Consider the following 13,391-nt stretch of genomic DNA (forward strand, 5'->3'; position numbering starts at 1 on the left):
TTATGTGCACCGTGTGCATGCAGGTATCTTGGGAGGCCAGTAGATACTGGATCCCCTGGAACTAGAATTCCGGGAGGTTCTAAGCTGCCTGGTGTGGGTGCTGGGAATCAAACTCAGGTCCTATGAAAGAGCACTTTGTGCTCAGCTGAACCTGAGGCCTCTATAAGACCAGCAAGTGCTCTTGACCACTGAGCTACCTTCCTGGCCTCATTACCTTTTATTTTATTTTATTTTATTTTATTTTATTTTATTTTATTTTATTTTTTATTTGTTTATTTTGTTTTCTGAGACAGGGTCTCACTACATAGTTGCGGCTGTGCTGAAACTATGTAGAGCAGGCAGGCCTCAAAAATCACAGAGTTCTATCTGTGCCTGCCTCTGAAGTGCTCGGATTAAAGGCATGTGCCAACTAACCTGGTCAATACCATAATTTTTAATTATGTCTATGCATGTGTGTCTAGGGTGAAGGTGGGTATAAGCACATAAACACAGTGCCCACACAAGCCAGAAGAGGGCGTCAGACCTTCTGGATCTGGAGTTACAGGCACTTGTGAGTTGCCTGATAAGGTTGTTGGGAACTAAACTCAGGTCCTCTGAAAGGCTAACATGGGCTCGTGACCACTGGGCCATCTCTCTAGCTTCTGTCACCCCCCAAACCAATGTAAGGTCATCCTTATTTACCAAAAAGGTCTAGTTTCATTATATTTGGAGAATGGTTTTTGTTTGCTTGGTTTCTTGTTTGTTTGGGTTTTGTTTTGGTTTGATTTTTTGTTTGTTTGTCTTTCTTTCTCTTTCTTTCTTTCTTTCTTTCTCTTTCTTTCTTTCTTTCTTTCTTTCTTTCTTTCTTTCTTTCTTTCTTTCAGCAGAATCTCACTGTATTCTGGGCTAACCTGAAACTTATTCTGTAGTCTAGGCTGACCTGGAATTCACAACAGTCCTACCTCAGCCTCCTGAGTGCTTGGATTACAGGTGGGATCGCCATGCCAGGCAGCTCTGCTTGTCTTTGGGAGCACATCGAGAATGGTAATTAACCACACAGGCCTTTTCAACTTTTCTTTACCAGAAGTTCACACAAGGGATTTTGGATCTGCTTTTGCAATGCCCCTTGAGACCAGGACACCAAGTCTAGGACTCTCCCACATTGGTAAGTTTGGGTGATCCTCTTTCAAAGGACTCCTAGGGCTTGGGACTTGAGGGAAGTGAATTTAACCCGTCTAAGACGTTGGGAGTTCTGAAAAGCAGGTCCCAAGCCAGCTTCTTTTAAAATTAGCATATATTAGTTACACATAATAACAGGCTTTAGTATTACATCATACTTGGACACAATGTATTTTAATCAGATTCACCCCATCTCTGTCTTCTGTCCCACCCATGAGTCCCACCTCTTCCCAACTAGTCCTTCTTCTACCTCCTGTCTTTTGTTTGGTTCATTTTGTGAACCAACGAGGATCACTAGAATTGCTTGCAGGCGAGTGGTCGGTCACCTTACTAGCAGCTACACTACTAAAGAAAATATCTCTCTCCCAGAAACCATTAGCTGTGTATGGACAGATCTTCGGGGAGGGGCTTCATAGTGCCCTTCCCCCCTCTGTGGTAAAATCCAGGCCCATTTTGCAGTAAAGCTTAGTTCCTTAAATCTGCCTGTCCATACAACATTTCATGAACCATTATCCAACCCAATATTCTCGTCAAAGCAATGGCAGTGAGTGACATTCCCAGTTTTGTCCCCTTGCAATGGGGACAGCCTCTTCTCGGGCCTTATGAAAATAACCATGTGCTAATGAAGACAAGAATTCTCAATTAGAGCCGGGTGGTGGTGGCGCACGCCTTTAATCACAGCACTTGGGCGGCAGAGGCAGGCAGATTTCTGAATTCGAGGCCAGCCTGGTCTACAGAGTGAGTGCCAGGACAGCCAGGGCTACACAGAGAAACCCTGTCTCGAAAAAAAACAAAAACAAAAACAAAAAAACAAAAACAAAAAAAAAAAAGAAAGAAAAAGAAAGAATTCTCAATTAGTATTTCCAAATTATAGAGTGACCAGGTAAGAAGAAGATAACTATTTCTATTTCACTTGAAAGCAAGAAGGCATCAAAGTACAGACAAGGCTTTGTGAGGAGCATGGCACCAATCAAAACAGCAACCCTGGAAAACGGCCCTGATTAGGCTGTGAAGATGGCTGCCGTGCAAGCATAAGGTCCCTGGCACCCACATAAAATTCTGGGTGTCGTGGTGCACGTCTGCATCCTGGCATGGGAGAGGTTGGAGACAGGCAGATCCCTGGAGACATTGGCTAACCAGCATAGTTAAAATCAATAAATTCCAAGTTCAGTTATAGACTGGCTCCGAGAGGAAGATGGGGGCTGGAGAGATGGCTCAGTGGTTAAGAGCACTGGCTGCTCTTCCAGAGGACCTGAATTGGATTCCCAGGACCCATAATCATCTGTAACTCCAGTCTCAGGGAATCTGACACGTTCCTCTGAGCTCTTGAGCACTGTGTGCAGCCGGATCACCCAGATACAGAGAAAATTTAGAGAAAAGCAAGTAAAGAGTCATTACACTTGACATGGATCTCAGCATCCACCTGCATGTGCACACACACACACACACACACACAGGCGTGCACACATGCATACTAGCCATGATTAGATATGTGGATGAACTCAGTGTAGCATAGTAGGCAAGGAGATCTGGCTGTTTTGGTGACATGAAACTTGAAATAATAACCTAAAATATGGCTTCCAGCATGATACCATAACATGACAGGCAACAAGAGCGTTGATGGACTTCAGACAGTTTCTGAGATGTATCTGTTAAGTATATAAACATCAGGCAAATATCACCATGACAGCCTCTCTCTGTGATGCTTAGTTCCGTGTCTGGATGGGACCTGGCTACCTACCTGTGTATTTCTGGGTGTGACTCTGAGGGCATTCATTATTAAACGTGTGGCTGTCCTCCCTGACATGCTTGGGCACCACACAAGCCACAGACATGTATCTTGGTTCCATTGATCCCCAGATCCTCAAGTGATTGGAGCCTGAAGCCATCCTGCCTCATCATTTTGCATGCCTGTCATAGCTGTGATCTTGGCCTAGCTTCTGGGCCCTCCTGGGCTTGTCCACCATCCTGTACTGTCCTTTCTCCATGTACAGAAACATTCAGAGGCTGGCCATGTTGCTTTCCTGGGAAGCATTCTGTGTGTAGGGATACAACAGGACCAGGATAGTTAGGAATGGTAGGTCCTGGGAGGGAGCACCTCAGAATTTTTATCTTCTTAGTGACAACAGGGAGTAGGAAAACCCCTGCCTAAGTCTGTAAGACCCAGGTACAGGACTCTGGAACTTGCCCCAAAGCATCTGTGTCCCAGAAGCCAGGCTCATCATGTCTGGCCCCCAACTGTAAACCACCCTGGGTCTGAATCAGTTCAGACAAGCCACACCTCATCTTCAGAAGTGCCGCATGAACAAGACAAAAGATGATGACCTCTAATGGGAGCTGGCACTCTGAAGTCTGCAGGTAGCTTTGACTTCTCACCAGCAACAGGACATTGGTCATGTCTTTTGATCCTACCTGAGCATGCTGGTTAGTTTTTGCCAGTTTTCACAAGCTTGAGTCACCAGGGAAGAGAGAGCCTCAGTTGAGGAATTGCCTCCATCAAACTGGCCTGCGGGCAGGTGTGTGGGACTCTGTCTTGACTGTTGGATGATTAATGTGGGAAGATCCAGCCCACGATGGGTAGTGCCACCCCTGGGCAAGTAGTGTTGGTTGGAGAAGAAGGCTGGCTGAATGCAGGCCAGGGAAGAAAGCTAGTGGCCAGTTTCCCCCATGGTTCCTCCAGCAGCTGCTGCTTGAGTTCCTGCCCTGACATCCTTTTTTCCCTGAACCTTGTGTTTGGCCATTGTATTCTGTCACAGCAACAGCAAGCTAAGGAGGGCAGTGAGCCTCGGTCTCCTCATTGAGACTGTTCACCTTGTCTGGGACGGATGAGGTTAAGATGGCTGCTGAAAGCCCCTAGGGTGACCTCTGGCTCTTTGGCACATCTGTTCCCCTGCTGGGACTAGGACAGAAAGATGAATGGATGGGGGAACTTCCAGAAATGTGTCTCCACTTGAAAAAGATGTTGCTGCCATAAAATATATGTAACTTGAAATTTACTGTTTGATCTTGCTTTTTATTTTTTATTTACTTTACTTATTTATTTTTGGATTTTCTGAGACAGTTTTTCTCTGTTGTCTGTCCTGGAACTCAGCCAGACAGGTAGGTAGTAGAACCAGCTAGGCCACTGAGCCCCTTTCTGGTTTCTCAAAAATGACAGGCCCCAGCCCCTCAAAGCAAGTTTCTATTCTAGAGATAGCACCAGTGTGGAAGACTGGGGTGTCCCTGCCCTGGCAGATACCGAGGGGAAGAAACTGTGGAGGAAGGTTTGATGGCACTGTGGAGTTACAGCTCCACATGCCTGCCCTGGTAAGACGTGATGGATGGAGCCAGGGACTGCTGCAGGGGCAGGGATTGTTTACAAATATGTCAAGCTCGAGTCTTCATCTTCCAGTCTCCCTCTCCTCCTACTTGCCATGACTCCTCATCAGGGCCATAGCCTCCACTTGCCTGGCTCTGTCACTGCTGGTCTGCAGTCTCCTCTTCCTCCTCCTCTTTGTCGTCCTCCTCCTTCTATCTCCTTCTCCTTCTCCTTCTCCTTCTCCTTCTCCTTCTCCTTCTCCTTCTCCTTCTCCTTCTCCTTCTCCTTCTCCTTCTCCTTCTCCTTCTCCTTCTCCTTCTCCTTCTCCTCTTTGTCATCCTCCTCCTTTTATCTTCTTCTTCTTCTCCTTCTCTTCTTCCTCCTTCTTTTCTTCTTCTTCCTCCTCCTCTTCTCTTCCTCCTCCTCCTCCTCTTCTCCTTCTCCTCCTTTTTTTTTTTTTTGGCTTTTTTTTTTGAGACAGGGTTTCTCTGTGTAGCCCTGACTGTCCTAGAACTCTATTTGTAGACCAGGCTGGCCTTGAACTCAGAGATACACCTGTCTCTGCCTCCCGAGTGTTGTGATTAAAAGCATGTGCTGCCACTGCCACCTGCCTGGCACAAAAATATAGTTTTTTATTTGTTTGTTTTGTGTATGAGACAGGATCTCTATATATAGTCCTAGCGGTCCTGGAACTTGCTCTGTAGATTAGGCTGGTCTCAAACGCACAGAGATCAGCCTGTTTCTGTCTCCCAAGTGCTGGCACTAAAGGTGTGCACCACCACGCCCTCTCATACTTCTTTGGGCCTCTCGTCATTTTCTTCACTCTGCTTCCTGCAGATCACTGAATAGTGCAGAATCCTGACTCTTCTCGGTTACTTCAAGAAAAACTTCCTGTCTGTGTCTAGGCTGACCCATTTGTTCTTGGATGCCCCTCCCTTGAAGCAGCCTAAAGGACTCACTAACAAAGGAGACCTGGGCTGGAAACAGGACTGGAGTGAATCTTCTCTGTAGCTTCTCCCTCCACCCACACCCCTTCACTGGTGCTACGAACTGATGGAGTAAATTATCAACACAACCCCAAGTCCTGCATGCCTCCAGGAGATCAGAGGGAGGGACAGGAAGAAATCCAAAGGATACTGCACTCTTCCTAGATTGGAAGACCCAGTGTTAATCACAGCGTTCACACAAGAGAGTGCTTATCAAATACTTAAAAAAAAAAAAAAGTAAGACAGGGCTCCTGCCTGTCTCTCCCTGTGCGCAGTGGAGAGTCAGGAGGAGCAAGAATCCCACCATTCCAGCATCCCTCATTCATCTCCACCCCCCAAAAGGAGGGAAGGCTTAAGTGACTGCTGAGGAAGGATGGCAAACGAAAGGCCCTGGCCATTATGTATCTGCCGAGCAGTGAAAGCAAAACAGAGAACGGAGCATCCCTGATGATGCTAAGCAGAAAAATCAAAGCAAATTAGGAAACATGACGCGTATTAGAAAGCTTCCGGTCGCAGTGTGATGGGATGTGTTGGGGACTGTGATGTATATGTCCTGTGATGATGTATGTGATGTATGGCATGTGGTGGGCACTCAATAGGCTGTACACATGACAGAGGTGTGTGAAGTTGAAATGTGCATGAAAGAGGCACTTGTGGTGTGACGGAGGCTCCTGCGGTGCGGGCAGATGTGGCGGCGCATGTGTGGCGGAGGCGGCTACGGTGAAGGTCTATGTGTGGCAGAGCTCTGTGGTACATGCTGTGCCGGTAGGTTTATGCCTTGGGCATCTATACAGGTGTCTCTGGCAACAGTTGTCCTGCATCACTAATCCTGGGTGTGGCCTGCCCATGCACAGCTTTCCTACCCGGCACACCCCAGGAGTGTCCACCTCTCTGCTTCAGTGAGACTTGTTTGGATGAAGCAAAACCAAGCTGAAGCCTCAGAGCTGCCATGGGGATGATTTGTGAATGTGCTGAGTCGTGATCTGCATCTCTGGGCTCCTTGCAGCCAGAGGCTGAGTCAGGGGCCAGAGCCCCCGCTTGCCTCTGCCCCTATTGCTCTTCAGCCCCCTTCTTTCCTCCTTCAGATCACCAGATAGCTGGTCCAGGCAGGCTGTACCTCCAGGCCTTTGTACTGGCTGTTCTCTGTGCCCAGGTTAGACTTCCTCACAATCCTCCCTAAGCCACACACCTGCCTCATCCCCAGCCCTCACCCAACTCTCGCCTTATCTCTTCCACTAACATCTTGCAACAGCCTAATCTCCATATCATGAAGAAAGAAATGACACTCAGATGGGGTTAAGATTGGCAAAGCGAAGACACAAATTGTGTATCGAAATAAAAGGCAAACTTTCTGTGGCTGGGGGTGGGGGTGGGGGGGCGGGGAATTGTCTCTAGTTGAGTCCTGAACCCTGCTGGAACACAGAGTATACAAAAGCAGGTTTTTAAAATTACCACAAGGAGAGCTGGGCTTGGCGCGCCTTTAGTCCTAGCACTCAGAACAGGCAGAGCTCTGAGTTCAAGGTCGCCCTGGTCTACAGAACGAATTCCAGGACAGCCAGGGCTTCACAGAAAAAATAGTGTCTCAAAAAAAAAATTAATGTAAGGGACACTTTGGGTGATAATTGTGACGATGAGTCAGGCTAAGCCAGCATCTGGGTGTTCCTCCCAGGAATTCAAAAATGTCCTGCAGTTCAGGGATGGATGTTTGAGATGGAAGAAAGCACAAAGTGAACTAATACAGTCCACAGGACTTAAACATCAGGGCTGGTGAGGTGGCTCAGTCAGTAAAGTGCTTTCCACACTAGCAGGAGGATCAGCGTTAGATCCCCAGGACCCAGGTGAAAACAAACCTGGGCACTTGAATCACAATGCTGGGGAGATCCAGGGGCTTGGTAGACAGTCAGCCTATTCTACCTAGCCTAGCCTATTCAAAAATATAAATAGACAGCCCTAAGCTACAAACCCCAAGGTTGTCTCCTGGACTTCACCCACACCCACATGCATGTATGCGTTCACCTGTACACATACACTCACACACATGAACACACATATACCCATCTTAAAGTTATTTTAAAAGTTCTTCTAGGAAAGACCAGAAAAAGATGTTTTAAAAAATTAGATTCTGCTTTCTTATGTAGCATTTGAGAATTACACTAGTATTTATTATTAATTGCCACCCTTAAGAGGTCCTGTTTTTGTTTTGTGGAATTAATCACATAGATATAATAGTAAAGCTGACTAATGGAGAATATGAAATAATAAATACTTTTCAACAAACATGGTTGTCAACGTTGATATGCGTAACACAATCATATATCATTACCGTCTGTTGAATCATCACTTCATTTTTGGTTGTCAGGGGCTGGAGAGATGGCTCCTCAGTTAAGATAGCTAGCTGCTCTTGCAGAGGATCCAAGTTCTGTTCAAGCTTCCCCACTGGGTGATTTGAAACTCCAGGATCTGATGCCCTCTTCTGGCCTCTGCAAGCATCTGCCCTTGTTCACAAGCAAACCCATGCAGAGACACACATAAATAAAAAAAATAAATTTAAATTTTAAAATCTCAAAGCAAAACTGTGATTCAGGGATATAGGCATTTTTGTGCTCACTGTTGGCACCATCAAGGTTGGTGAGGTAGTGTTGCCTTCCTAACTTCCTTTGTTTGGCCAAGCAGAATCGAAAATCAGAAGCTGGGCACCTAGGCAGAGAAATGAAGGGAACATACTGAGATAGATGGTGAAGGCAGAAGGCTAGACCAGGCACAGAGCCAGGGCTTAGAAGGAGTCTGCATCTATATGGCCCTTCTGAACTTTGAGATGCCCTCTGGATTATGAGTTTGCTTCAGATGTGAAAACCCAGGTTTCAAATTTTACCTTTTTCCCCCCAAGGGGAGCCAAGGTCTAATGTAGACTAGACTGGCCTCAAACTGTCTATGTAATGAAGGATGATCTTAAACTCCTAATCTTCCTGCCTTCACCTTCTGTGTGCTTGGATGGCAGGTAAGTACCACTATGGTGTGTTTATGTGGAGCTGGAGATTGAACCCAGGGCCTCACTGAAGATGATAAGGTTCAAACCAAGACCTTGTACACACTAAATAACCATCCTGCCGTGGAGCTAAACCCCAGCCCCACAGGGCCTTTTACCAATAAGCACACTCACCCCCTCTGTTCTCCTCACAGTCACGTATGGAATTCCAAGCTCTGGACCAGAGAAAGGGTGGGCAGGTCCATCTCCGGCTACTCATACCACAGCTCAAACCTTCATTCACTCTTCACTGAAGAGACAAAGAAAAAGAGCCTCAGAAAAGACAAAAGAAAACTTGGTGTGGTGGCTCAGCTGGTCACCTCAGCTCTCAGGAGGTGAAAGCCGGAGGATTGCTGTGAGTTTAAGGTACATACTGGCTACATAGTGAGTAGCAGGCCATGTAGCACTACCTAGCAAGACCATGACCAAATAAGTATACACCAACAACTGTCTACCCAACCAGAAAAACAACCAGGAAAATTACAGGATCTCAATAATTACCTTAAATGTAGTCTTAATTATCCAATTAAGATGCAGACAAGCTGATGAGACTAAAAACAAGATCCAAGAACCTGCTGTCGCCATGAAACTCAGTTCCCCGGCAAATGTACACGCAGACTGGGCTACAGTGGAAGTCAACATAGCAAATGAGAGGGCAAAGCCAAGCAAGAGTAGCCACGTGTAAAATCTATCAGAAAAGGTAGAGGGATTGCTACACCTTATAGAAGGAACAGTCCATAAAAAGATGCAGCAACTACAAGTGTAAACACACTAGATACTGGCACACTGGACTTCATAAAGTAGACACTGGACAGAGAGAAAAGATGGACACAGATACAACCATAGTGGGTGCCTTCAATATGACACACTCATCAATAGATAATAGTAGATAAATGGTAGATAGATAGATAGATAGATAGATAGATAGGCAGGCAGACAGACAGACAGACAGGGACATGAATCAACCAGGAATCTTAAGAGGTAAGGTGTACCATAGATCAAACGGACTTCCCTGACATCTACAGAATTTTCCTTCCAACAACTGTGGAATATGAGTGCTCTCAGCAGCACTCATATTTAAATAGCGTGCTGCTCTATTTAAAATAGATCAGGCCGGGCAGTGGTGGTGCACACCTTTAATCCCAGCACTTGGAAGGCAGAGGCAGGTGGATTTCTGAGTTCGAGGCCAGCCTGGTCTACAGAGTGAGTTCCAGGACAGCCAGGGCTACACAGAGAAACCCTGTCGAAAAAAAAAAAAAAATAGATCATATTTCAGAACACAAAGCAAGCCTTGGCAAATACAAAATAGGGGCTGGGGAGATAGCTCAGTGGCTAATGTGCTGGCTGCACAGCATGTGAATTGGCGTTTGGACCCCTTAGAACCCACGTAAATGTTGGATGGGTATCCTAGCCCACCTGTAATTTCTTCCTGCAAAGGTGGAGACATGGGAATTCCAAAATAAACTGGCTAGTAAGCTTAGTTTTGTCTGGGGGGCTCTGGGTTTGATTGAGAGACCCTGCCTTGAATAAGGTGGAAGAAAGAAGGTGGGTGATTTCAGACATCGACTCCATGTGCACCCACATACCCATGCATGCCCGCACAGGCAAACAGCACACCACAATGCATAAAAGAGAAAATAATCACAATAATACAGTTTATCTTATTAAATCATAATGAAATAAAACTGGAAGTCGACAGCAAGAGAACCCATGTAAATACGTGGACAGCGAACCCGGGAGAGTGAAGAAATCAGGAAACATAAAAGTTCTCAGAATAAAACGGAAATGAAGAGCTAAGTTACTGGAACCTTAGCCCTCACCAAAGGCAGTTCTAAGGGGGCAGTTCACAGCGGTGAGTGCATCTGTTAAACACATCAGAGGTTCCATAAACAGCTCAGCGATGTCTCTCGAGGTTTTAGGAAGGTAGGAAGAACAAGCCAAAATTGTCAGACGGAAGAAATTGGAATCGGAACCAAAATTAACCAAACAAACTAAAAGAAAAGTCAATTTTTTTAAAAAGTCAGTGGAACAAGGAGATGGTCCCCTGAATTAAAAAAAAAAAAAAAAAAAAAAAAAAAAAAAAAAAAAGATTGAGACGCCTGTAGCCAAACTAATCGCAAGAAAGAGAGAGAGCCCTGATTAATGAAAGTGGGGGTGAGAATGGGTATTCACCAACACAGGAACAGATAAAGAAAACATGATGTGTGCTTATGCACACTGGAAGTTTTTCTTCATCAGGAAAGGTGAAGGTCTATTGTTCCAGGAAAGCCGAGGCAACTGGAGATTTCATGTTAAGCAAATTCAGTCTCAGAAAAACAAACATCAAACAGAAAAACAAACATCACATTTCCTCTCATTTGAAGCCAGGGCTACACAGTGAAATTCCATCTAAATTAATTAATTAATTTAGTTAGTTACCTTTTTTAAAAAAAGATTTATTTATTTAGTTTATGTATATGAGTACACTGTAGCTGTCTTCAGACACACCAGAAGATGGTTGTGAGCCACCATGTGGTTGCTGGGAATTGAACTCAGGACCTCTGAAAGCAGTCAGTGCTCTTAACCACTGAGCCATTTCTCCAGCCCCTGCTAGTTAACTTTTTAAAAAGAGTGAATCAAAGCTGTCCCTTCTCCCATATATAAAAGCATATATGTGCAGATGACAAGAAAGCAGAAGCAAAACTGTTTAGGGACAGGACGGGAATATCAGTCAGGGGAGAAAGGGTGGGTGCCATGATGTGGTAGAGATTTTGCTCAATGAACATTATACACTTGATGAACGTGGCCATTTTTATCCTGTATAACATAATTGTAAAGATTTAAAAAATCACAACAGATACAACCAAAAAATCTAGAGGATTGTTAGAGAGTACCTTTTGAAACATGAATAAATTCTGAGATATATAACCTACCAAAAGTTACCCTAGAGGTTACAAACCACACGACTGAGCTATACCCAGCTGTAAGACTGGAATCACAAAGGATCTCTTGACAAATAAAAGTCCACGACGAGCTGTGCAGTGCTAATGCTCACCTTTAATTCCAGCTCTCTGGAGCAGAGGCAGGTGGAGCTCTGTAAGTTGGAGACCAGCCTGGTCTACAGAGTGAGTTCCAGGACAGCCAGGGCTACACAAAGAAACTGTCTTGAAACTCTAAAATAAATAAATTAAATAAATTAAATAAATTAAATAAATAAATCCATGACAGACCTGGGAAGCTGAGCTATCACCAATACTTCTTAAAGTATATCATAAAATATAAAAGGGACAAACATGGCCAACCTCATCATATGATTCAGTTGGCATTAGCCTGATACCAAACCCAGATACAAACTCAACAACCATACACAAAAGGAAAATGACAGACCAAGTTCCCTGATGAGCATCAATGCAAAATTTCTCAACAAACTACTTGCAACAACCAACTAAATTTGACGACACATTAAGAAGATGGCACCGTGTGGTCAGTAAGATTTCATTTCAGATTCACAAGGAAGATTGACATATGCAAATAAATAAAGTAGCATGAGACCTGAATACACTCAGGTACAGAAATCACACAATCATCCCAACTGATACAAAAAAAAAAAAGTTTTATGAAAATCGACAATCCTTCAAGATAAAATTCCTGGAAAAAATACTAGAAATAAAACCAATATGCCTCAATAAAACAAAAGGCCTATAGTCAACATTATACCCAACAACATTGTACTGAATGTTTAAAAGCTGAAAGCAGTTTCCCTAATATTAAGACTGAGGCAGAGATGGGAGGGATTGCTCAGTTGCTGAGAGCACTGGTTGCTTTTCCAGAGGACTTGAGTTCTGTTCCCAGCCATTCACACTGAATGGCTCACAAACCCCTATAACTCCAGCTCCAGAGGATCTGATACCCTTTTCTGGCTACTTCAGGTACATGCACACACATGATATATACTCATATAAACATACATTCATGTGGTGCATAAATAAAAATAACTCTTTTAGCTGGGCATGGTGGCACATGGCTTTTAATCCCAGACTTTGGGAGGCAAAGGTAGCTGGCCTCTATGAGGCCAGCCAGAGTTACATAGTGAAATTCTATCTAAACTAATTAATTAATTTAGTTAATTTTTTTTAAAAGAGTGAGTCAAGGCTGTCCCTTCTCCCCATTTTCATTCAACATACTGCTAGATATTTTTTGCCAGAACAATAAAGCAAAAAAAAAAAAAAAAAAAAAAAAAAAAGCAAGTAAGAAAGAAGTCAAATTTTCTCAGACACTGTGACCTTGAACTTAAAAGATTGTAAAGACTCAACAGAAAACCCTTAATATATACACTTCCAGCAAAGCAACAGGATCAAGTTCCAGAGCCAGAAGCTTGCCTGCATTCCAACAAGGAACATACTGAGAAAGAAATCCGGAAAAATTCCATTCACAATGTAGGAATAAACTAAGCCAAGTGGGAAAACCCTCTACAGTGAAGTATTTCAGTAAAACATGAAGGAAGAAGCTAAAGAAGACACTAGAAATAAAAAGACCTTCCACAGGCATAGCCTGGCAGAATTACTATAAAGAAAATTAGCTATCTTATCACATGCAATCTGCAAATTCAGCGCAGTGCCCATCAAAGTCCCAACGACATTCATCAAAGAAATAAAAAGCAATCCTAAAGTGGACATGGAAGCATGAAAGACTCGAAATAACAAAAGCAATTCCAAGTAGAAAGAAAGAGATGCTGCAGAAATCACATCAGACCCGAAGCTACACTTCAGGGCCACAGAACAAAGCTGGAATGGTGCTGGCATAGGCATGCAGACCAGTGTGATGAACAGAGTCAAAAATAAACCCGGCGCTTATATCCTCCAGTTTGGTGGTGATAGTTGTTGTTGTTGTTGTTGTTGTTGTTGTTGTTGTTGTTGTTTGGAGATGTCAAAAACAGACACTGTAG

At 44.2% G+C, this 13,391-nt stretch overlaps 1 long non-coding RNA gene across 1 annotated transcript; it reads right to left on the reverse strand.

Moving 5' to 3' along the window:
• Positions 1-7,601: 7,601 nt before the first annotated feature.
• Positions 7,602-10,459, reverse strand: LOC143442533 (uncharacterized). The gene is made up of 3 exons (XR_013110775.1): positions 8,603-10,459; positions 8,051-8,139; positions 7,602-7,937 (listed from the first exon to the last, which is right to left on the reverse strand). It is a non-coding gene; the product is annotated as an uncharacterized LOC143442533 (long non-coding RNA).
• Between the last annotated feature and the right edge of the window lie 2,932 nt (positions 10,460-13,391).

The sequence above is a fragment of the Arvicanthis niloticus genome, chromosome 6, assembly GCF_011762505.2.
Source record: "Arvicanthis niloticus isolate mArvNil1 chromosome 6, mArvNil1.pat.X, whole genome shotgun sequence".
In the NCBI taxonomy this organism is placed as follows: domain Eukaryota; kingdom Metazoa; phylum Chordata; class Mammalia; order Rodentia; family Muridae; genus Arvicanthis; species Arvicanthis niloticus.